This window comes from Bos grunniens, chromosome 5 (genome assembly GCF_055505025.1).
Source record: "Bos grunniens cultivar Pamir isolate PY7600 chromosome 5, Bosgru_T2T1.0, whole genome shotgun sequence".
Lineage (NCBI taxonomy): Eukaryota > Metazoa > Chordata > Mammalia > Artiodactyla > Bovidae > Bos > Bos grunniens.
In genome coordinates this window covers 86918500-86944796 of record NC_141169.1, presented here as the reverse complement: position 1 = coordinate 86944796, position 26297 = coordinate 86918500, and the positions used below count along the sequence as shown (strand labels likewise).

The following is a 26297-nucleotide window of genomic DNA, read 5'->3' as shown; positions in this document are numbered from 1 at the left end:
CTACTTTCTTCAATTTAAGTCTGAATTTGGCAATAAGGAGTTCATGATCTGAGCCACAGTCAGCTCCTGGTCTTGTTTTTGCTGACTGTATAGAGCTTCTCCATCTTTGGCTGCAAAGAATATAATCAATCTGATTTCGGTGTTAACCATCTGGTGATGTCCATGTGTAGAGTCTTCTCTTGTGTTGTTGGAAGAGGGTTTTTGTTATGATCAGTGCATTTTCTTGGCAAAACTCTATTAGTCTTTGCCCTGCTTCATTCCATATTCTAAGGCCAAATTTGCCTGTTACTCCAGGTGTTTCCTGACTTCCTACTTTTGCATTCCAGTCCCCTATAATGAAAAGGACATCTTTTTTGGGTGTTAGTTCTAAAAGGTCTTGTAGGTCTTCATAGAACTATTCAACTTCAGCTTTTTCAGCGTTACTGGTTGGGGCATAGCCTTTTCAAAAATTTTTGCTGAAATAACTGGATACCTATGTGGAAAAATAAAAACCTTGATCTACACTTTGCACCATTTACTAATATTAACTCAAAAAGACCTAAATATAAATCCTAAATCTACACAACTTCTAGAAGAATCCATACCAGGAAATCTTTGTGACTTTGGATTGTATCTTTAGATACAATACCAAAAGCATAAATCAGAAGAAAAAAAAATACTGACTTCATCAAAAATATAAAGCTGGATTCCTTGAAATACACTTCCTAAAGAATAAAACAGTCAACTCATGGGCCACAGCAAAATATTTTCAAATCAATATACTGATGAAGGATTTGTGTCCAGAATATACAAGGGCCTTTCAAAACTCAATAATAAAAAGAATGAGAAAAATAGATTTAAATCAGGCAAGGCATATGATAACAGACATTTCAAGAAGATAAGAAGACAGTAAATAAGTACATATAAATCCTCTCAACATAATTAGTCATTTGGTAAAAATATCAAAACCAATGTGAGATACAACTACACATTTATTTGAATGACTAATGATTAAAATACTAACCACACCAAGGTATGGTGAGGATGTAGAGGGACTGGGACCCCCAGACACTGTTGCTGGGTAAACAATGACAGTGTTTTAAAATGTTAAACACACATCTATCCTATAATCAGTCCATGGGGTCGCTAAGAGTCGGACACGACTGAGCAACTTCACTTTCACTTTTCACTTTCATGCACTGGAGAAGGAAATGGCAACCCACTCCAGTGTTCTTGCCTGGAGAATCCCAGGGACGGGGGAGCCTGATGGGCTTCCATCTATGGGGTCGCACAGAGTCGGACACGACTGAAGAGACTTAGCAGCAGCAGCAGCATCCTATAATCCAGCTATTCTACTTTTAGGCACTAACTCCAGATACATTAAAAAATAATAGCCATAAAAAATGTAGATATGAATGATAGTAGCAACTTTATTGGTAATAGTCAAACTGGAAACAACCTAGACATCTATCAACAGGTGAATAGATAAATAAATCATGTATATTTGTACAGTGAATACTGTTGTTGTTGTTGTTGAGTTGCTAAGTCATGTGTGACTCTTTTGTGACCCCACGGACTATAGCCCATCAGACTTCTCTGTCCATGGAATTTCCTAGGCAAGTATACTAGAATGGGTTGCCATTTCCTCCTCCAGGGGATCTTCTTGACACATGGATCAAACCTACATCTCCTGCACTGGCAAGCAGATTCTTTACCACTGAGCTAGCAGGGAAGCCCAGTGAATACTATTCAGCAATAGTAAGGAATGAATTATGATACACATAATAACATGGATAAATCTAAATAGTTATGGCAAGAAAGCAGATCAAAGAAAAGTGTATAGATAATGGATGATCCTGTTTGTATAAAATTCTGGATTATGCAAACTAATCTACAGTGACAGAAAGAAGATACAGACATAAGAAAATTTTTGGAGATAATATTCACTATCTTGATTGTAGTTAACTTTCAGGGGTGTATGCATACGTCAACATTTATCAAACTGTACACTACAAAATGTGCAAATATATATCCATTACACTTCAATAAAGTTAGAAACTATCATTATTGTACTTTTTTATATATTATTTTTTTCCCTTCTACATGAAGAATGCATAAAGAAATTCCCAACCAACTGCTGCTGCTGCTGTTGCTTCAGTCATGTCAGACTCTGTGCAACCCCATAGATGGCAGCCTACCAGGTTCCTCTGTCCCTGGGATTCTCCAGGCAAGAATACTGGAGTTGGTTGCCATTTCCTTCTCCAATGCATGCATACATGCCAAGCTGCCTCAGTCGTGTCTGACTCTGGGCGACCCCATGGACAGCAGCCCACCAGGCTCCTCTGTCTACAGGATTCTCTAAGGCAAGAATACTGGAGTGGGTTGCCATATCCTTCGCCCAATAAACAGTTGGTTCTAAATAATGTTCTGCATGATAAGCTGTCTAGGAAGACTCTCAGGCTCTGACTCAGCCAAAATGCAGAAGGAATGGGTTCATTCACAGTGAAATAGGCTATAGAAATAAGAAAAGGTTTTGGTTGGAGTGGGACAAATAATATCAACTTAGAAATGTTAAAAACTGAGGTATTTGTAGTGCCTTCAAGTTCAGATGTTCAGTAAGCACACGTAATAGATGAGTTTACAGGCTAAAGATAAAAATTTAGTGACCACTGGCATTTAGGTGGTAGTCAAAGCCACTGATGTCGATAAAGTTACTCCAAGAAAGTTGACAAAGTAAGAGGAGAAAGATCAAATAGAACCTATGAGGAAGCCATGATTAAGGGGTGGGCAGGGGAAGAAAAATGCTATTAAGGATGCTAAGGTAAGGTAGGTAGAAACATGGAGGAAAAGCTGGCTTATCATTGTCTTAAAAGCCAAAAGGGATGAAAAAAAATTTAAAGAGAAATAGTCAACATCTCACATGAAGCACAGACATTGAGTAAAATCAGGGTTCCTGAGCACAGGAACTGAGATGATCTGGGATTCTGGCTAGAACAGAGCTGTAGCAAGGTTGGTTGGTAGTAGAGGCAAGAACTCAGTGGGAAGTAAGGAAATTCTCAAACAAAAAAATCAACAAAGAAAAGGCTTTGTTTCAGGAAGATATCATGATAACTGCATGAGAGATGAGTTTAAAGAGAATTAGGAAAAAAGACCACTTGTAAAACAAGTGAAATGTATTGGAGAGAGCTGAAAGGGTCTATTCAAAAATGGTGTCCATGGAATAGCAAGGGAAATCATTGAACAACATCACAGAGAAAAAAAATCATATAACTTACTAATGCATTTGATGCCAAGGAGACCAAGAACTAAAAGGAGATTCCACATTCAAAGTCATGGCAGATTGGAAAAATAGGGATATTAATAGCAATGAAAAAATAGGGAATGAAATCTAATTGGAGGAAGAAAGAGGAACATTCTAATTTAGGAAGTACTTTTATCCTTTTATAGTTTCTTATTCCAAGCTTTAGAGATATCTGTGAAGGTGTACGTAATGAATCCATAATTCATGAAAAAAATCCTACACAGTCATGGAAATTTTTATTAAAATTAGATATACCCACTTAGTGAGACAAGGTATAATCTGTCATTTATTTCGGTGTTATTGGTAAAATCATACCCATCATTTCAACAGCATAATTGCAGAAAATTCTCTGGTATGTTTGCTAAAATTTTAACTACTTGGTGATGATGATGATGGTGACAATGATGTGTGTATGTGTTTTAAATCAACTTTGATGTGACAGCAGTGTCCTGAGGGCATCATATTAGTTGCTTGCTGTTTGAAAGGCAACTCCTTCCTCAACTACTCAAAGAGCAAATGAACACAACACTCCCCTGCTACTGCTATGGCCTCAAGCTTGGGTTAGAAGTAGAACTTTTCATTAAAGTTCTTTTTACTTAGGACTGCAGAGAACCAATTTCTCTATTTCTTTTGTAAAAAGTATGATTTCATAGAATTTGAGAAAAGGCGTAAAAAAATGCACTATTTCTCAAGATCACAGAAAATAATATATATTCAGTCTATCATAATACCATTTGATACCTATTTTCCTATACTTTATATTCTTAATCATAAATAGCTTTTAAGAATCTAAGAAATGTATCATCTCATTGAATTCATTAAGAAGTAAACATTTAAAACCCTTGGTTTCCCTCTATCACTGAAAGGCTTTCAACTAATTTGTTATCCAACTGCAAGCATTTTCTATTCTGTAGAAATCTTATCTTGCATCTTTGTGAATTTCTATAGGCTTCCACCAGGCTTCTGTCTTTGGAATTCTTCAGGTAAGAATACTGGACTGGGTAGCCATTCCCTTCTCCAGGGAATCTTTCAGACCCAAGAATCAAGCCGGGGTCTCCTGCATTGTAGGCAGATTCTTTACCATCTGAGCCACCATGGAAGCCCATTAACATACTGAACACACAAATAAAAATGTAAATTGTCATATGAATGGATGGGTAAAACTAGTTTTTTTGAGTTTAAGATCTTTCCGGTCATTAGTTAAAAGTATACTGCAGCATTTCTTATGTCATCGATTAAAGAGGTCTCATGTCTATTTATTGCCAATCCAGTATGGCTTTCACGAATATTTGATAAGTTTTTATCTGCTGGATTTTAACTGCCTTGAGCAAAAGTACTTTTCTAGCTCTCCTAAAGGGATGCTCCCCAGAAACAAAGCTCTGAATTGTGCATTTCAGCCAGTCTTGCTTTGCTTCGGAACCTGCTTATCCTGTGTCCTGGATTCCTCATCTGTGGAACTGAGATATTTGTGGCTTGTATCAACCTTATAGGTTTGAAATAAAAAAATAAAAGAATCCACCTTTAAAGGGTCTCAAAAAAGACCATAAGTGGGTATAAGTTATGTTAACATGCCTTCCTACCAAGAGGCATACAATCCAGTCTATCATTGTTACTGCTGCTGTTCTTTGTTGAAATCATCTTAAATTTGGTAAAGGCTTTTCAACTCATCAACATGCTGGAATGAATACCACAAGGAAGGACAGCACTGCATTATTTGGCAAAACTCGGTTACCAAATTGAGCAAAGGAAGCAAAATGAAGGTGCTTAGTGAAGCTCTGCCTCAGCACACAGAAAAAAAAAGCTGTAATCATATCTAATTAGTGTTAAAATAATGTTTCCCTTTGAAATGTTTAATTAGCTCTGTTTTAGAACATAAACATTCTTGACGTAGCACACACTGTAGAACTCAAAGACTCTGATGAGTTAAATGTTGCAAAGTGCCCTTGTGCCCTGTGTGGGGCAGAACCTGACAAGGAGTTGCTAGCAGATGTCTGGCCCATTGCTGGAGCCAGGATGCTTGCTCCAAACAGCAGGCCATCATTTCAACCATTGTTGCTTCTACCACGTCTCCCAATGTGCTTTCAATTTAACAGCATCACCAGCAGACAAAGAAATTTCTGACAATTTGCCCTTCAGTTCAGAGAGGAATTCTATTTAAACTTGTTTAACCTCTCATAACGTATTAGTTATTGTTGCCAGCCTGTGTGCATCCCCTGGCAAGGAGCTCCTCATTCTGGGAGGAGGAGGGGGTGCCCTTCAGTCTGATAAAGCAAGACCAGATTTACTGGCACACTTACAGGATGCTTGTCTCAAGATTGCAGCAAATTTAATTAACCTTATTATAAATATGGTTTTCTTGATGATTACATCACAGTTTGGTCTTGCTTTTGCCTACTGCTGTTTCAAAGTAGTATGTCCTTTCTAAAAGAGTTTTCTAGAAAAGCACAGACTACTAAAATAAGTAAACTTATCCTGACTATGACCTCTCCTATCCATGGTCCTGTTCTCAGATCAACAGCATCTTCCCGGGATCCTGGTGTCTTTACCTTTGTTCTAGCACACTTTGCCAAACTCATGACAAGGAGCAACCTTACAATAAAACTAAAATGATTCTAAGACATTAAACATAGGTAAAAATTCTGGTGTGGAATTCTGTGCCAGACTAATTACTGCCCTAAATTCTTACCAAAGAGATTATCCTGGTCTGTGAAAAGTACAAGGGATTTCATTCCTTTCAAAGCACTAGCCAAGCCTTTCACAAATACAGTGTTCTCATCTAAAAGTACATGCATACACATACCTCCATGCAGGTTTATTTCATTTATTTCCAAAGTACTCCTGCCTCCCTGCTTACTGAGATCCTCAGTCTCTAGAATTAAACTGGGAGATGGGGAAGGAACATGCAGCCTACCAGACTAACCCATGCCCAGAACACCCCACCTCCCCACCTTCTATTTAGCATTCCTTCCTTTATATAAGCTGCTCATGGGAATCCTCCTCTTCTAGAAGATTTTCCAGGTAAACCAGGAGAATGGCAGGAACATCCACTCTGTGTGTGCAGTGTTAGTCACTCAATCATGTCCGACTTTTGTGGCTGCATGGGCTGTAGCTCACCAGGCTCATCTGCCAATGGAATTCTCTAGGCAAGAATACCGGAGTGGTTTGCCATTCCCTTTCCAAGGGATCTTCCCAGACCCAGAGATGGAACCTGGGTTTCCTGCATTGCAGGTGAACTATTTACCCTCTAAGCCACCAAGGAAGCCCACAGGAACTTTCACTCTACTCAAGAGTGACTCTCAAGGGTCTTCTGATATCAAAATACACAGTGCTCCTTCACTACTATGAATAGAAAATCTCCGCCTCTGGAAACATCTGTCAAGTGTAAGGTCTACAGGGCCATTCAGATCTAGGTTGCTTGACTCTGGAAATGGTCAGGGACTCCTGAGGGCTTCCCAAGTGGTTCAGTGTTTACCACTGCCTGCAATGCAAGAGACACACATTCTCTTCTGCCTGCAATGCAATGACACATGTTCCATCCCAGGGTCGGGGAGATCCCTGGGGAAGGAAATGGCAGCCCAGTCCAGTATTCTTGCCTGGAAAATCCTAAGGACAGAGAAGCTTGGTGGGCTACACTCTGTAGGATTGCCAAGAGTCAGACATGACTGAGCACACAGGCATTAAGGTGCTCCAGGCCTAGTCAGCCCTGTCCAGGGCCTACTCTGACATAAAGTTTTCTTCCAAGTAGATGGCTTCAGTTGGCAGGAGAAGGAAATATAAGAGAACCACAGAAGCTTCCCTAAACAACAAAGGACTTTGAAGTGTAAATACACCTTCTGCACGGCTATCTGGATAGGTCTGATCACTGAAAGTCCAGCTGATTACCCTTTAGAAAGGGTAAGAGAGGAAATTTGTAAACAATTAGATGCCTGATAATTAGGGAATTGTTAGCCTAATGACTCATTCAGTGAAACACTTGGGAGGCATTAAAAAAGATTCATGAAGAGTTTACAACAGAACCATGTGTATATTTTAAAGTTAGGTGAAAAAAAAAAAAAAAAAAACTAGGACACAAAAATGTCACATATAAAGAGTAAAATGTTAGGCAGCAAAAAAAAAAACATTTAAACTGGTTATGTTAGTGGGGTAAAATGCATTCATGTTTCTCTTCTTTCTTCTGCTGATTTTTTGTAATATAAGAATATATAAGTTATAATTAATATATTATATTATTATAATGAAAAATAAAATAGTAAAGTGCTGTTTTATATTGAAAATTAGTATGTACTTTATTTTGAAAATAGAAAAAATTTAAAAACTTCTTAGGGGGTTATTTGTAGAACTAAATCATGCCTTGTAAAAAGGAACAAATTTATACTTTGAGAGTATTTTTTCTTATTTCTATTTGATCCTTTAATCTTCGCAAAAAATTTGAAATTGAATAAAAATGAGTGTATCCTCCTTGAGAACAAGTATCCTCATGCTCTGTTTGTGTGTTCAGTCGCTAAGTCCTGTCCAACTCTCTGTAACCCCATGGACTGTAGCCCACCAGGCTCCTCTGTCTATGGGATTTCCCAGGCAAGAATATTGGAATGAGTTGTCATTTTCTCCTCCAGGGGATCTTCCCTACCCAGGGATCGAACCCATGTCTCCTGCACTGCAGCCGGATTCTTGACCCGCTGAGCCACCTGGGAAATCCTATCGTGCTCTAAGCATTACTAAATGGGGTCTCCTCATATTGAAGCATCTCTACAAACATCTGAAGAATTAATTTAATGAACAATTCCAATATGTATTTTTCACAGCTTTCTTACAAATAAATTACATGCATGTCAATCCTAGATAAGACAGGAGAATTTAATTAGCCATACTCTACTAGTACTGTTGGGAATAGAAAAAAAAATATTCATGATTTCTATGATAGATGAAAAACGAGTTATAGTTTTTTTTTTCACTCATCATTTGTTGGTTAAATTGAGTATTTTCAAAGAATTTCCAAAATTTCTTAGTATCAAACTCTATTTTTTGGACACAGCTTCCTCAGTGTTACTATCATGACATGAAGTCATTTTAAGACAAACCAAAAAAAAAAGTTGCAGCTACTGAAAACCTTTTGGGTTCAGAGGTGCAGAAAACAAGTCTAACATGTAGGGCTATTTCTGCCCATGTGGTGGCCTCCACAGTGGAAAATCTCTTCCCTTGTACAGTGTCAAGTTCTCTTCACTAAATGGTCTAAAATTAAATAATATGACTAAGATATTCACTTCAGTTAATACACAGCTGTTAAAAGATAATGTGAATGCATTCAAACCAATCTATCTTCAACGCTTAGCTGAGCTAAGAAAATGAGACACGGGACTTCCCTGGTGGCTCAGTGGCTAAGACTCTGCACTTCCAATGAAGGGGGTCCAGATTTGATCCCTGATCAGCAAACTACATCCCCCCTGCCACAACTAAGAGTTTTTATGTGGCAACTAAAGATCCCATACTCTGCAAGGAAGATCAAAGATCCTATGTGCCGAAGCAGCCAAATAAATAAAAAATTTTAAATAAAGAAATATTTTAAAAAGGAAATAAGTCATTCATTCAGCTGTAGAAAAGAAAAGGTGGAACCAACTGAGAAAAGAGTCTGGACCTGCATGGGAATGGCAGCTGTAAGGTACTAGGGATTTGAAAACTCTCAAGAGCAATAGCAAGGGATAGGAGTAGATGTAGAAAGAGCAGGATAGAGGGTAGAGACACAACAAAAAAGAGCTTATATTTTGAAATTCTATTTATGGACCCTATTGTGTCCCCTTAGGCCAGACCTCTTCTTTAGTGGTTTTAGGGACCCAATTCCCAGCTTCCGTGGGCTTTGCTTCTCCTGTTTAGCTCCTGCAACTTTCTTCTGAGGATTCCCCTTAGACTACTGGGGACCCTTGTATTGTAGGAGCAGGGAGCTGAAAGTGCCTGGAAATGCAGGTCTCACCCCCTGTCGGTTTAAAATCCATGACTGTCTGGTAGGGCAGAGTGACATCCAACTCCTTTGCCTTGAGAAGGTTAAAACTCTAAGGTTTAATTTATATCCCAAGTGCCCCACAAGACTAGTTCAGGACTTCTCTTGAAATCACACCCTCTCTGAAATCATACTTCTGAAATCAAGCCTTCCCTGTCCTTTTTCTTCCACTCTCTTACTGGTTTCTCCTGGGAGCACTTCTTTAATAAATAACTTGCACTTGAATCCTTGTCTCAGGATCTGCTTCTGGAGAGCAGTACTAATACACACCTCAGAGGCAGGACACGTCACTATTTCTTCTCCCCCTGCTTTACCTTCTGCCTTTTCTTCCCTCCTGTATTCATTCCTCACTGACATCCATTCCCAGAACTTACACTAGATCACATTCTCAGTGTTTACCTGTTGCGTATATGAAAACACTGGTACCCAGAATAATTCTAGCAGAACTTAGCACTTACTAAAATCTATGCAACTAAATCATATTTCATATATTTCACTGCATGAACAATCTTTTTCATACATTACAAAATGGTACAAATGGAATGTGGCCATAAGATTAAACATTTCAATTGTGTCTTCTTTGACTCAGCATTCATAATTTCAGAAATTTTTCAATAATGATAAATCACACAATTTTGTAATGACAGGTAAAAGTAGGGAGTTCTTTGCAATTTTTCTTTCAGATTCTTTTTGTTAAAAACTTTATATTTTGTATTGGGGTATAGCCAATTAACGATGTGACAGATACAGGTAAACATGAAGAACATTTTTTAAATTTATTTTTCTTGGATAATAATAATAATAATAATTTCTATGACTGATTCTTGAAAGAACAGCATCAGTTGTGCACAACAAAAGAAATAGAGCATTCTGAAAGTCTCACCATATTCTGTCCATGGACTTAAATTTCTATCAATGAATAGTTCATTAAGAAGGTAAACTTTGTGGGTATGTATGTTTTTATAAGTAATAGTGTTTGAGCACATGAAATGAGAGATATATGTGGTATGAAAACAGTATTAAGTTCTCTGAAGTGTCCCTAGCTTCTTTGATTAGTCTAAAGACATTATACTTCCCTTCATATTTCCAATTTTTCATCTCCAGTGTTCTCCTTCCATCTTCATTGTATTTCATTTTATTTCACTGAATTTCATTTCAGCTTCATGAGCTATTTGACCACTGTTTTTTCTTTCATTCTTACACATAGTTAAGCATTTTTTGACTTCTTAAAATGTAGAAGTTTTTGATTAAGTAAATATAAATTTCAGTATTTAAGTACAAATAAGTATGTGACTTATATTTATATAAGTAAATATAAGTATTTGATTAAGTAAATATAAATTTTTCAACTCCAGTGTTCTCTTTCCATTTTCATTATATTTCATTTCATTGTATTTCATTGAGTTTCATTTCAGCTTCATGAGCCATTTGATCACTGTTTTTGTTTAATTAGCATTTCTCTGGTATTCTGGCATTCTTACACATAGTTAAGCATCTTAAAATGTATAAGTATTTGTTAAATAAATATAAATTCAAAACAAAAATCTTCATTGAACTAAATTAATGCTTGGAATTGCACACAATTATCATAACACATTTAAATACTACTGTACTAAGTTCAAAATAGGTGAAATATATTTAACATTACACTCTGTAGAAATTATAAGCTTAATTAGGACAATAATTAAACAAATGCAGAGAAACAAATGTAACTCATAATTAAAAGTTGCTTCTCACCTTTCAATGTCAACAGGTATAACTTAGTAGGTATATTTTTTCATTTAATTTCATTTAATCTTCAGTGAACCATTTGTTCACTGGTTGACTAAAAATTTTAAGGCAATAAATCTGTATGTTTTAACTAGATATCTAGATGAAATTGGGTAGGCAGACTGCAGATCCAACAGTAATCCTATAGACAATCTACTCTGAATTTTAACAACTGATTTGCAAGTGAACTCTTGTTGGAGGACCTGTCTGGACAGAAACCTAACAAACACACTTTCATATAATGTAGATGAAAAAAATTAGTTAGCCAAGTCATTCCCCTTGAACCCATCAGTCACATTAAGTGAAGTACCAATATTTATTTATCGAAACATATGTAAGGGATTTCCCTGGGGGCCAGTGGTTAAAACTCCATCTCCTCAATACAGAGGGCAAGGGTTCAATGCCTGGTCAAGGAAGTAAGATTCCACTTGCCACACAATGTGGTTAAAAATAAAATAAAAGATGAAAACAAAACTTTAAACAATAACAGCAAAAAACAAACAAACAAACCTCTATTTACTCAAGTGCAAATAGAGTAATAACATGGTAATTACATGAGTTCCAGTATTCATTCACGGACAAGGCAATGGCACCCCACTCCAGTACTCTTGCCTGGAAAATCCCATGGATGGAGGAGCCTGGTAGACTGCAGTCCATGGGGTCGCTAAGAGTCAGACATGACTGAGCGACTTCACTTTCACTTTTCACTTTCATGCACTGGAGAAGGAAGTGTCAACCCACTGCAGTGTTATTGCCTAGAGAATCCCAGAGACGGGAGAGCCTGGTGGGCTGCCGTCTATGGGGTTGCACAGAGTCGGACACGACTGAAGCGACTTAGCAGCAGCGGCAGCAGCGGCAGCAGCAGTAGTCATCAAGCCAGTTCCACCTCTTACTAATCTTTTATACTTAGTATGTGCTCTATATAACAATTCCAAATGTTCCAAAATAAAATGATATATGTAATTTGTTTTTATACTAATTACTAACTGAAGATATCTTAATTATTTCATTTTTGTTCCTTTCCTAAGGAGAGTTTTTAAAGACTTAGTTAAAGATGAACTAGTTATTAAAGCAAAGGCAGTTTTACCAAGGTCAGATTTTTTTCAAAAAAAAAAAAAACCCAACACATTTAGACAACCAAAACTTTTCAAATAATTTTATAATATTAATTAGCATGTAGGTCACATTAACACTTCCATAAAAGAAGTAGTAGAAAAGGCAGCATATCATGTCATTGTTTTATACCACAATAGCTAACAGGATAAAAATATGTATTCAATGAAATAAAAATCCTTAACTCTTTTGGAATCAACGAAGCATTAGTGCTACATTTTAAAATTTCAGAATTTCATTCAATACAGGGAAATAGTTTACAGAATAAATCAAACCAAATTAGCATTGTCCAAGATGCCACAGGAATAATTCACACTTAGAATGAATATGTATTTAGAAAAAATATTGATTCTACAGAAAATCATTGATACATATTTGTAACTTTCTTAGTGGGTCAAATCACAGTATCTTTATGTCATTAAACATAGCTTTAAGGTATGGACAACAATTTAATGAGACTGTTTTTTAAACATATTTGAAATAAATTTTTCCCCTTTGAAGTAGTCTCTTTGGAAACAACAAACTTATTTCAGTAATTCCATTGCTTTGTTTTTGGAACTGTCATTCAGAAACTGCAACATACTTTTGAGATACATCTCAATAAGCAAAACTCCTCTGATGGCATATGTGGTTTCAGAGACACAAAAGTCATCTCAAGCCTGTTTTTGGGTGAATTGGGTGAGAACACTTGGCAAAACATCTTGTTAAAGTACTGTGATGTTCCTATAAAATAATGAGGTATAGTGGCTGTTTTATCATATAACTTCATAATTATTATGAATTTAAAATAAGATAATATTTTCAAAATTAAACAGTAGCAATCATAGACCAAAATAAATAATCTTGAAAAATGGCATTCATTTGAAGGGATATGATGCAGTGCAGTATGAAATCATTCTTGGGTATATCATATATATAGGGCTTTGTTAAAACCATTGTTTGTATTTATTATAACTTTTTCCCTGACTTCTGGACAGATCTTTACTTCATTCACTCATCCATCCATCCAACCCACTCTCCCTCTCTCTGTCCAATCATCCCCTTAGGCATTCATTCATTCATTAATCAGTTAGTGAATTATTACAATGTACCAAACTAAATCCAAAGCCACAAGATGAGTAAGATAGAGTCCCTGCTTCTCTTTTATGTTCTTGGGTTTTCCCTAAAAACATTACAAATCAATTATCTTTTTCCTAAATAGAAAATTGCTCAAAATAATTTGAATCTTAAGGAAAACATTTATTTTGTTACAAAGACTATTCTAAGAGAAAATACTCTGTGAATTTACTGACTTTGAGATTCTTGTTTTCCATGTTACTGCCAACAACTAGAGTAACCTGTCACTTGGTTTTGAAACTCAATAGATTTCACCCAATAAACTCAATATCCATAATTTAGGCATAATCACTCAGCATCTCATTAACAGCTCTTAATCATATTCCCATTCCCTAATCTTAATTTTAGAAGACAGCATATGATAATAAAACAAATTCATATTATCAATTATTTTAAGGAACAGATTCCAGGGAATATTCTGGAATCAGTATCATTCGAACTAACACTCTAAGCATTCAACACTCATATCCAAGTAATTGACAAGGTGAATAATTATGCAGAAACATGATGCCAACAGACTGCAAAGATCTGCAATCCTTATGGATGTAACATTATTCAGGATATTGTACTTGGAGTGAAAATTATATTCACACCAATATTTTCAACAACAAATCATTATAAATAAGATGCTTTTATAATATTTTTAGAATTTTTAGATTTTATAATAAACTATTTTACACCAGGACATTTCTTTAGGCAAAAATTCTTATCCCAATAATCAACTTTTTCCCCAATAATCTTAGTTTTAATGTAAATAACCATACATCTAGAAAAGTACAGGCAAAATCTACTGATTATTGCCATATACATTGTTCTTTCAATCAAGAGACAAAAATTAAACATCTTAGCACTTAGCTTTACATACCATTATGTTTTCTAACATGAAGTCACTGAAATAATAAAAATGTCAAAGGTAATTCTGTTTATAAAATGGCTGGCAATTTTCAGTGATTGAGAGTGAGTATATAAGAAACAATTTGAATATAGTTAGATATGTTCGATTTTATAACATTCATGGAGCTTTCATGATATATCCCTGTATTGGAAGTACGGAGTCTTAACCACTGGGCTGCCAGGAAAGTCCCAACAATGTTGAACCATTTAATATTTATAATCAGTGCAATGAAGTGATCAAATCTCTCTTATTAGAATGATCACTCCATTGGCAGTTTAGAAGACTGATGCAGGAGAGGAGACTGGATGAAGGAAGATTAGTTAAAGACTACAAGGTGAATGATAGAAAAAAAGTATAAAATATTATCATGGTTACATTGAAAGAGAGGGAGGAAAGCGTGCATATGAGACATGCATGCATACATGTATGCGTGCTAGGTCATGTCCCACTCTTTGGGACCCCATGGATTGTAGCCTGCAAGGCTCTGCAGTCCATGGAATTCTCCAGGCAAGAATACTGGAGTGGGTTGCCATTTTTCACATGAGACACTCTGACTAATATACACAGTTCAACCTCACTGAACTGTTTTCTTCTCTATATTTTTCTGACCCAAACTGAATTAACTAAACAGCACATCACTGAGAAGAATAGCTTAGTTAAAAAAAATTCTAGACAGTGAAGACATGATGTATTTTATAGAAGAGCTGTAAAAACTACTTTTCAGGAGAGGACTCATATATACAGCCTCAGGCACAAACAATAACAACACAGTCATAAAAATACATACTCCTCACCTACAGAGCTTTAAAGTTAACAAGGCATTTTCATATACATTCTTTAATGATCTCAGCAGCTTTGTTGAAATAGACATCATCATTCCCACTTTGCAGTCGAGTAAACTGAAGCTCAGAGATGATAAGGTGGGCTCAGCTCCAGATCTTCCCAAGACACCCTCCATTGGGTACCTTTTCTAGAAAGTCTTGAATCTTCTAGTTATTAACCATACACTCCTGGCCAAGAAAATTACTTCCTGCTGAGCCTCAGCTGTTGTGGTTGAGAAAAAAAAATAATTTTTACTAGAAAATAAAATAATTTTCCTAAAGTGGCTTTGGCATTGCTAGCACTCTTTTAAGTCCCACCCTGTATCAAGTATTTGAAGATAACTACTATTTCCTGGGCTTTTTAGGTGGTGCAGTGGCAAGGAATTCACCTGCCAATGCAGGACACTCAAGAGATGTAGGTTCAGTCCTTGGGTCAGAAAGATCTTCTGGAGGAGGAAAGGGCCACCCACTCTAGTATTCTTGACTGGGAAATCCCATGGTCAGAGGAGCCTGGCGGGCTACAGTCCATGTGGTCACAAAAGAGTCAGACATGACTGAGCATGTACGTGTGCACACACATACATACACAAACACACACCCACACACTATTTCAAGCAGAGATATATTCTGAATATATCCATAGGATTTATTTCCTGAAGCAGAGACTATAAATATCAGAGCATGAGTGTCAGGGCCTGTAAGTTTACTATTAATGAATATTAGCTAAAGAGGACAAACATGAATAGTAGCCTAAAAACCAATTAAGTGTAGGAGAATAAAATGTGAGGAGATGAAAGCTTAAAGTAATTGCTATGCTCAACAGAATCAAATATTGAAAAGAGGAAAAGGAGGGTGATTACTAACAGCATTTCATTGAATTTTACAATTCAAAATGTTATTGCTCATAATTATAAAAATTATCATCCAGAAACTTCCCAAAACAAAACAAAACTAAACAAACAAACAAAATACAGTTTTTAGGATCCAGACCAAAGGCAAAGTCACACTTTGCTCTTTGGAATATCATTTGGAGTAGTAGAGTATTAAGTAACAAAACCGACAAATGTGTATCTTTCTTTCCTAATAACTTAAAATTTAAGAACTTTACTCATTTACAAAAATCAGAATTCCAAAAACTAAGAATACAAAAATATGGTTTTGAAAAAACTGTATGGTTCACATGAAAACGATGGAAATCATTGGTAAGGAAACTGCTGAACATTGTGAAAACACTTATACCCTCAATAAAACTGTCATTAATAAAAATTCAAAGTTTTTTTTTCTTTTTCAAAAAAACTGTTGTTCAGCAAAAGCAGGAAGAAAAAGATAGGTAGAGGAAACAGAAAAACCCTGAATCTAGGGTTGATCACTTTAATTTTTGAGAGTAATTAAATTACTAATAATCCTACTGGAGTTCAAGAGCTTTTGACACATGTTCTCCAGGATGCTTTTATCATAATAAGTGCAATAGACCAGACCCTCTTTAGCAAAGAGACCAGGTACTTCATAATCTCTAGCCAGCCCAATAATATACAAAGGTTGAGGATGTTTCTAGATTAACTAGCTAGTGCCTATGATTTATGCACGCTCATCTCAGTGTAGCCAAAATCATCTTCATAAAAGAACAAACACAATGGTTCCTAAATACGTTTGATATAATGAGAGTTCAACTGTTGTGGACTTTTGCCCATAACTATTCACATCTAATTTCCCAATTGTTGTTGTTTAATTGCTATGTCATGTCCGATTCTTTGCAATCCCACGGACTGTAGCTAGCCAGGCTCCTCTGTCCATGGAATTCTCCAGGCAAGAATACCGGAGTGGGTTGCCATTTCCTTCTCCAAGGATCTTCCCAAGCCAGGGATCAAATACCCGCCTCCTGCATTAGCAGGTGGATTCTTTACTGCTTAGCCACCAAGGAAGCCCAATGTGGATACATTAATGTAAATGGCATGTATCAAAGTGGAATTATAAAAACAGTCATGAGAAATAGGAATGAAGAGTGTTGAGCAGTTTTCTTGGAAAACTACAAATCACCATACTCTGCATTTCTGAATAGGGAAAAACTATTAGATTAGAATTCCAACAGGGCAGAGGCAATGGCCAAATTGTCCTTTATCTTCTTGTAAAATAAACTCTCTGGCTAACTAGGTTTATGTAAAGGACACATCTTGTTTTGGAAAGGAATCCTTTCTGTTATCACTTTTCCTCTCAAGGTTTATGGGTTACCTATTTTGTCCTGCCAGATCTTTAACAACAAAGGTACTTGGAGACACATTTTCAACACGTCTCTTCCAGCTTAAAAGAGATAAGAAGTCACCGCCTGGTGGGTCATCCACTTCTGACAGAGAGAGGTGACCCAGATGATGGGCACTGATGCCCTCAGCCTTCTTCACTTCAGCAGGATTTGACTGGCCTTTTTTTGGTTTGTTTCCAATGTAGGTAAATGAGCTCTGCAAATATTAACCAGTGTCAGGCATGCTGTGAACTTCTTCCTAATGAGACCCTAAGGATGTGAGCTGGAGGAACTACTTCAGCTAGTCTACAGGCAATACTGAACAGTCAGACTTTTAATTTCACTTAAATGCAAACCAGAGAAGGATAGCCCTGGAAAGCTTTTTAAATATGAAGAAATAAGATCAAATCATAGCATCATCTAGTTAATGACACAATAGAGCTTTCATAAATGACCTAAAGCAAATGATTAAGAACATTCCAAACTAACCACACAGCATTAAGAAGGTCTGTTATTTTGAATTGCCCCTTTGCAGACACATCTGCATTTGTCTTCACAAACAGTAGGCTTTCTGATCCAGGTTCTGGGAGATAGCCTTATGATCTTGGTGCCAAAGCTACTTGCAGATATTGCAATAGAGAAGATAAAACTTCAGCAACACTCTTTTTGTCTACCCTTCAAACTCCCATATCTGGGCCTTCTCTTAAATTAATTTCCTTTTCCTGTATTTATTCTATGCTTTATTATACAATCTCTGCCTTGTAGATTTCAGGCTGGCATTATCTGGTTTGACTTATAAGCACCTAGAATACAAGGATTCTGTTAGTCTAAACAACTCTAAAGAGTGTGAATGCCGCATGAGCCTTCAAAATATTTTCAGATAATGATGATTAATCCCTCTAAAATGTTAGTGGGATGAAAAGGTGGGGAAAATATCTTTTCTTTAACTTCTTTTTCAGCAAAATGCTTTCTTTTACATGTCCCCTCATCTGAAAAAATATATGTATGCATGTATGTATGTATATCTTTCATCTATCAATCATCTCTCTCTCCCTTTCTCCCTCTCTCTCTTCTCTCTCTCCCTCTCTTTCTCCCTCCCCTCTCTCTCTCCTCTCTTTTTCCCCTCACTGTATCCCTATATCCCTAGTCAGACAAAAGGTGCAGGAAGCCTTGGATCTCCAATTTATAAAATGACAAAAATGGCAGACATGTTTCAAAGCATTCATCATGATAAGATTATTCCAATCAAAGAGAAATAATATACTAGAAATTAAACTGTATGGTATACATTGCAGATTGGTGAGTGGTTTATTATAAAAATAAACATGTATCTTTGCCCATGGGTCAACAATCCTTCCCTACATATGGTTTCAGAGAAGGACCTCTATGAGGAAATATTCCATACATTTGTACCGTTCACTCTGTTTTCTTCAGTGAGTCCCCTGGCACACAATAACACCATATTCTGTGATACAGAATGCACTAGCTGCTATGAGATAGAAGTAATACCCATCAGTAGCAATTGTGATTATGCTTTATTGTTCACATATACACACTTCAGCATGTATAAACTTAAAACTTTCTTCCTTAAATTACTGTCAAAATTAAACATTACAATAATATATGCTTTTCTTTTAAATTGAGAAAGCTCCAATACACATATATTTATACTTCTCACTCCTATGCATGTAATATTCAGTTTCGAAACCAAAATGATCATTTAACTTATTTATCAAAAAGAAAAATAGTGATGCTTTCTGTTTATTAAACTGCATGCCCTATGTCAAGTGTTCAAGTGTAAACTGTAAATTAGATTCACAAGTCCCAGTTGCTAATTATTCTGGACATCCAGGAATGGAAACAAGTAGTTAATTCACAATAAATCACTAGTAATGTGCTAACTAGCAAGCCCCTAATTCTGTGTATCTGTAAGTATTTACAGCAAGAAAGTGAAAACCAGGGGAATAGATGGGAAAATATTTAAAGGTTACTTTTCACCTGCTTCCTCAATGCTTCCTACCTCAAAATGTTACTTCTCTGTCCCCCTACTTTTCTATTTTAAATTAGAAAAATTATTAGTAAAAGATAGTTAACATGCCATTTTGTTCATTTCCCTTCAAAAAAAGAATTGCGTTCTATGACATAATTTTAGTGTTAATAATGAAATGCGCACAAGAAGATATTTTTGCAAGTCATATTTTTTAAAAATCCAGTGTATAAGCAGTACAGATTATTTTTTTTAATATACCATCTTTTTAGTATAGAGGAAATTGAATATCATTCTAGATAACTTGTAAGTATCCTTTCCTTTCATCATTTATTTACAAAGAGAACACAAACGTAATGACTTTAAACCTTTCAAGTGCTATTTCAAAGACCTTTTGAGTACACTCAGCTAATATTTGCATTACTTCCGTAATGTAAAATAATATGTACTATAATATGTTATACTAACACATGTTTCCATTGTTGTAAGACTGTCACTAAACTGTGTTTACCCCAGTGTTTGGCAAACTTACTTTGCCTACAAACATCTTCCAAACACACCTATTAATTTAGAGAACTCCTGGCCTGTTGAACAAGTTGAAAGAGATGAGCTTAACTCAGTGGTCACTGTTGGGCTGGTAACAGCTTCAGAAGCAGTACTGTGATTCCAGCAGGGCCCCTGGACTTGTCCTGGGGATATGGACTTCCTCCTCTCCCTGTTTTGCTAACCCTGTACCACACTGTGGGATTTTTAGTTAAGGATATATTCCAAAGGAAAACAATTTGTTATGTCTCAAAATGCTGAATTCTAAATGGATCTGGAGAAGTTACACATTTTCTCTATTTTACTAAAAACGCGTGTATGCGCAGTCACGTCCAATGCTTTGCAACCCCACAGACTATAGCCTGCCAGCCTCCTCTATTCACGGGATTTTCCTGGCAAGAATACTGGAGTGGGTTGCCATTTCTACCCCAGGGGATCTTCCCAACCCAGGGATCGAACCAGTGTCTCCTGCATTTAGAGGCAGATTCTTTACCACTTACCCCCCTGGGAGGCCCATACTAAAAATAACAATTTGTTATTCGAAATAACATTTATTTTCTTTCTTATCATCTCCAGCTACTGAGATCTTTATTAAACAAACACAATACAAAGCTTACTGTGTATCATGCATTATTTTCTCAGTGCCTTACAAATACAAATTCACTTAAGCCACTGAAAGACTCTATAGGGAAAGCACTCTATCCCTACTATGCAGATAAGCAAACTGAGGCTCAGAGAGATGAAGGGAATCAGTGGAGCCAGCATTGAAAACCAGGCAGTCTCTGGCTCCTCTGTGTCCTCACCTGCCAAAAGCCTCTCAGGCAAAGCACTGGACTGCTATCTTTTCGGGAAAAACAAAAAACAAAAAAAAACGATACTGCTTTTACTGGCATCATCCCTTGTCTGTTTTTTGGTATCGTTACTGGTTTCAAATAGGAAAAGGAGTACGTCAAGGCTGTATATTGTCACCCTGCTTATTTAACTTCTATGCAGAGAACATCATGAGAAACGCTGGGCTGGAGGAAGCACAACCTGGAATCAAGATTGTGAGGAGAAATATCAGTAACCTCAGATATGCAGATGACACCACCCTTATGGCAGAAAGTGAAGAAGAACTAAAGAGCCCCTTGATGAAAGTGAAAGAGGAGAGTGAAAAAGTTGGCTTAAAGCTCCACATTCAGAAAACTAAGATCATGGCATCTGGTCCCATCATTTCATGGCAAATAGATGGGGAAACAGTGGAAACAGTCCCCAGATTTTTTTGGGGGGGGCTCCCAGAATCACTGCAGGTGGTGACTGCAGCCATGAAATTAAAAGACGCTTACTCCTTGGAAGAAAAGTTATGATCAACCTAGACAGAGTATTAAATAGCAGAGACATTACTTTGCCAACAAAGGTCCATCTAGTCAAGGGGATGGTTCTTCCCGTGGTCATGCATGGATGTGAGAGTTGGACTATAAAGAAAGCTGAGCTTTCAGAAGAAGCATCAGAAGAACTGATGCTTTTGAACTGTGGTGTTGGAGAAGTCTCTTGAGAGTCCCTTGGACTGCACAGAGATCCAACCAGTCCATCCTAAAGGAGATCAGTTTATTGGAAGGACTAATGTTGAAGCTGAAATTCCAATACTTTGGCCACCTGATGTGAAGAGCTGACTCGTTGGAAAAGACCTCGATGCTAGGAAAGATTGAGGACAGGAGGAGAAAGGGACGACAGAGGATGAGATAGTTGGATGGCATCACTGACTCAATGGACTTGGGTGTGGGTGGACTCTGGGAGTTGGTGATGGACAGGGAGGCCTGGCGTGCTGCGGTTCATGGGTTCGCAAAGAGTCAGACACGACTGAGCGACCGAACTGAACTAAACTGAACTATGTAGTATTTAAAAGATACATTATATAACTTTTTTAGATTCTGGTTGTTTGCTTGTTTTTTAAATTTGTACAATATTGTGTTGGTTTCTGCCATGCAATAATTCAAATCAGCTATAATTATACAAACATACCCTCCCTCCCAAGCCTCCAGCCTCTCCCCACATCCCTCCCTCCAGATCATCACAGAGCACAGCTATCCATCTTGCACCTGGAGGTGTGTATACATATAGATGTATTATATTATTATACATATATAAATATGTATTATTTAAAATATATTCCAATGTGCATATATATTCATATATTTTATATATTATAGATATATGCTGTATATATAATTATATATTATATATATTTTTTATTATACATTATAGATTATATTTTATGTCTAAATCTATGTCTAGATATATGTAAGACATTGAACTGACAAGAGTAATTGAATGTAAACTTTTAGAATTTAAAACTGTCCCTCCATGCTGAGACTTTAGACTGACTCAGAAGTATACTAACCTAATCACTGCTACACTTTATTTTCTATTGTAGAGATTTAAAACAAAGCTAGGTTTTATTATGCTATTTTCCTACAAAAAAAATGTGTTGCTGCCATTTACAAACCATTTTGTACTATTCTTATCATCGAGGTTTATTTGCTTTTTTTTAATACACTGCATTGTTTTACTTTTTAAAAAATTCAATAAAAATAATTGCAAGGAAGTGGGGGAAAAGATCAATGACCTGTAATTTATATTTCAATAGAGATACTAAAATAAGCAGCTTTTATTTTTGATTTATTTTAGAGGATGGTTTTTAAAGCCTTCTTTTGACAGCTACTACAACCCTGTACTAAAGCTGAAACTGCTTGGAAAAAATCTCACTCTCCCAAAATACCAATGAAATGAGCAAGAAAAATTAACTTCACAGCAGGCCACTTTAATGAGCACAGAAGCAAATCGGACAAGGCAGATAATATGATGCCTTTTGGAATATAATAGAGAATAGAATTAGCAAGTATAAAAGAAGTCCTATCACTGTGTAACTCAAACTCCTAGGGTGGGAGGAAAATCTTACATATCAATGAAAAGATGGGCAGGCAAGCATGTGTGTATTAATAGGGACTCATTCTTATCTACGTATTTATGTGTATGTATGCAAATGTATCCATATATATTATTCTATGCAGAGTCTAGTATGTATCACTGTTGTGAATATCAGAAAATAAACATTATTACTACAACCTGGACTTCTGTGAAAAGAGTATGTGCAGGTTTGAATGTAACATTTTCCATGTAGACACATCAACCACTTTACAAACATAAAAGTGAACTTTAGAGGAAAATGAAATGATCCTTATAATGAATGGTAACGAGAAGGAAATGGCAACCCACTCCAGTGTTCTTGCCTGGAGAATCCCAGGGACGGAGGAGCCTGGTGGGCTGCCATCTATGGGGTCGCACAGAGTCGGACATGACTGAAGTGACTTAGCAGCAGCAGCAGCAGTAACAACCACATAAAAATGAAGGATCTTTCAAGGTTAAAAAGTTCTTCTCAAGTAAATAAAAGTCATTTATTTATTTTTGTCTGTTCCACATGGCTTGCAGGATCTTACTTCCCTGACTTCGGACTGAACCCAGGCCCTCACCACTGAACCACCAGGGGATTCCCTAAAACCATTTTAAGTATGATACGAGCTTCCCAATGTTTGCTACAGTCTTGCTTAAAAAAGAAGGTACTGACATAAACTGTACTATTTAAAAATGTATACACCTAAAAGATACATCTTATAGAAAATTACGTGGACATCTAGGTTGCTTCCATGTCCTAGCTACTGTAAACAGTGCTTCGATGAACATTGGGGTACATGTGTCCTAGATGACCATCAGCAGATGAATGGATAAGAAAGTTGTGGTACATATACACAATGGAATATTACTCAGCTATTAAAAAGAATGCGTTTGAATCAGTTCTAATGAGGTGGATGAAACTGGAGCCTATTATGCAGAATAAAGTAAGTCAGAAAGAAAAACACCAATATAGTATATTAACGCATATATATGGAATTTAGAAAGATGGTAACGATGACCCTATATGCGAGACAGCAAAAGAGACACAGATGTAAAGAACAGATTTTTGGATCCTGTGGGAGAAGGCAAGGGTGGGATGATTTGAGAGAATAGCATCGAAACATGTATCTTACTATATATGAAATAGATCACCAGTCCAGGTTTGATCCATGAAACAGGGCGCTCAGGGCAGGTGCACTGGGACGACCCTGAGGGATACAATGGGGAGGGAAGTGGGAGGGGGGTTCAGGACGGGGGACACATGTACACCCCTGGCTGATTCATGTCAATGTATGGCAAAAACCACCACAATATTGTAAAGTAATTAGCCTCCAATTAAAATAAATTAATTAATTTACAAAAAAAAAGAAGAAAATTCTATGGGATTTGTTTGAGTCTCTAAAAAAATTCACTTCAAATACTTCTTGTCAGAAACCATCATCAACTCTGAGGCAGATCATAAAGACTCTCGGTTATTTTTTTTTGTCTTTAAAAATTCAAGATTTTATAATAAATTCTAACTCTACATCAGTTCTTCAGAATTAGATTTTAGTAAGTGATATTTTTAAATAAACCCTTTATACACAATAGTGTTACTTGTGCATTGTCTTCACAGTATTTCCAACTTGCCAGGCAATGCATGTGATGCTGATATAAACAACATTCATCTGTTCATTCAACATTTATTTTATACCTACTACATGTCTTCACCTAGGCTAAAGAGGTATCACTTTCCCGACAAAGGTCCACTTAGTCAAAGCTATGATTTTCCCAGTAGTCATGTAAGGATGTGAGAGTTGGACCATAAAGAAGGCTGAGCACCAAAGAACTGATGCTTTCAAACTGTGGCGCTGACAAGTCTCTTGAGAGTCCCCTGGCCTGCCAGGAGATCAAACTCGTCAATCCTAAAGGCAATCAACCATAAATACTCATTGGCAGGACTAATGCTGAAGCTCTAAAATTTTTGCTACCTGATGTGAAGAGGCAACTCATTAGAAAAGACCCTGATGCTGGGGAAGACTGAAGACAGGAGGAGACGGGAATGACAGAGAATGAGATGGTTGGATGGCGTCACTGACTCAATGGACATGAGCTTGGGCAAACTCTGGGAGATAGTGAAGGACAGGGAAGCCTGGCGTGCTGCCGTCCATGGGTCACAGAGAGTCAGACATGACATAGCAACTGAATGACAAGGCTACAGAGAGAGAAGAACAGAGAAATACTAAAAGTATAGGACTCTGGAGATAGAAAGACCTAGACTAGAGTGCCCAATGGGATACTGTCTAATTATAGCTTGAACAAATGATTTCCCTCAAGGACTCTGTGGGTCTTCCAGCCCTTCATCTATATAACTGTCACTATAGGTAGAGAGTAAGTCATAGATCTGACTGACCTAAGCCACTCTCACCCGCAGAATCCCTTGGCTGCACAAATTCATATATATCCTGCTGTCCAGAGGACAAACAGGCTATGCCCAACAGGCGTATATTTGCCTGAAGCACCAACGGCATCCTGGGAGAAAATAAGAACAGAGGCTCATAACTGAGTCCAAGGCAATGAGTTCATTTCAGAGGAGAGTGTCACATCTTAGTACAGTGGGTTATACGGCTAAATATTGTTTTCTGACCCCACGATTCTCTCACAGACTCATGTCAGAGTCCCAGGGAAAAGAAAAGACAAATATGAAATAAAAGGGTTGTTTCACAAAATTCATGGGTAACACTAAAAACGCAAGCCAGCTCTCCTTTGCCACCTAAGAAGTAGCAGACAGACCCAGTGCAAAGGAACTTGCACACTTTTGCAAGGAGATCATAGGGTGGAAGGTGACATTTCTGCTGTAGTCAAAGAGGAGAAACAGGGCAAATGCCACACATAGCCAGATGCCATATTTGGGAGCACGTGTGAGACACATTCTTGGGTAGGAAAAAGCCAGAAGAAAGGATGGGAGTTGATTTGCTTTCCCAGGTAGGGGAAATATTTTTTTCTTTAAACTTCAGACATACATAGTGATAAGGGATGCAGTCTTAAAACTTGCTCTTAGGACCTCTGTCTTCTGAAGTTTCTCTGAGCCCACAGAAAACCCCATCTCCCCACACATGGACACAAGTATTGAATGTAAGCAATACAATTTGAAAAGCAATGGAGATCTATACTACTCTAGAAAAAAAGATTTATACTATCTAGTTTGCGTTTAAACAAAATATCCATGTGAGTTTTTCATACATAAATTATTAAGCACATATGAATACATATGGCACAAAATACTCCTCCCAATTACCAAAAATAATGGAATTTGGCTTTCAATCTTGAAGTTAATCTATTAGCTAAAGAGATGCTCTGTGTTCACAGGACACAGCATATTGGGATATCACTAATGAGAAGGCTTTGCCAAGTCACGGCACCTTCTTTACTTCATCTACGACCTCACATGCATTCATGTAGAATTTGGGGATAATCACTCCTCCCTTTTGGGCTTTAGTGGTAAACAATCCACCTGCTAATGCAGGAGACACAAGAGACGCAAGTTTGATCCCTGGGTCAGGAAGATCCCCCTGGCATAGGGAATGGCAACCTACTCCAGTATCCGTGCCTGGGAAATTCCATGGACAGAGAA

The 26297-nt window shown here is 37.0% G+C and overlaps 1 protein-coding gene across 44 annotated transcripts in view; it reads right to left on the bottom strand.

Moving 5' to 3' along the window:
• SOX5 (SRY-box transcription factor 5) overlaps positions 1-26297 on the bottom strand; it is a 1169920-nt gene that overhangs the window by 693295 nt on the left and 450328 nt on the right. The window lies entirely within an intron of this gene.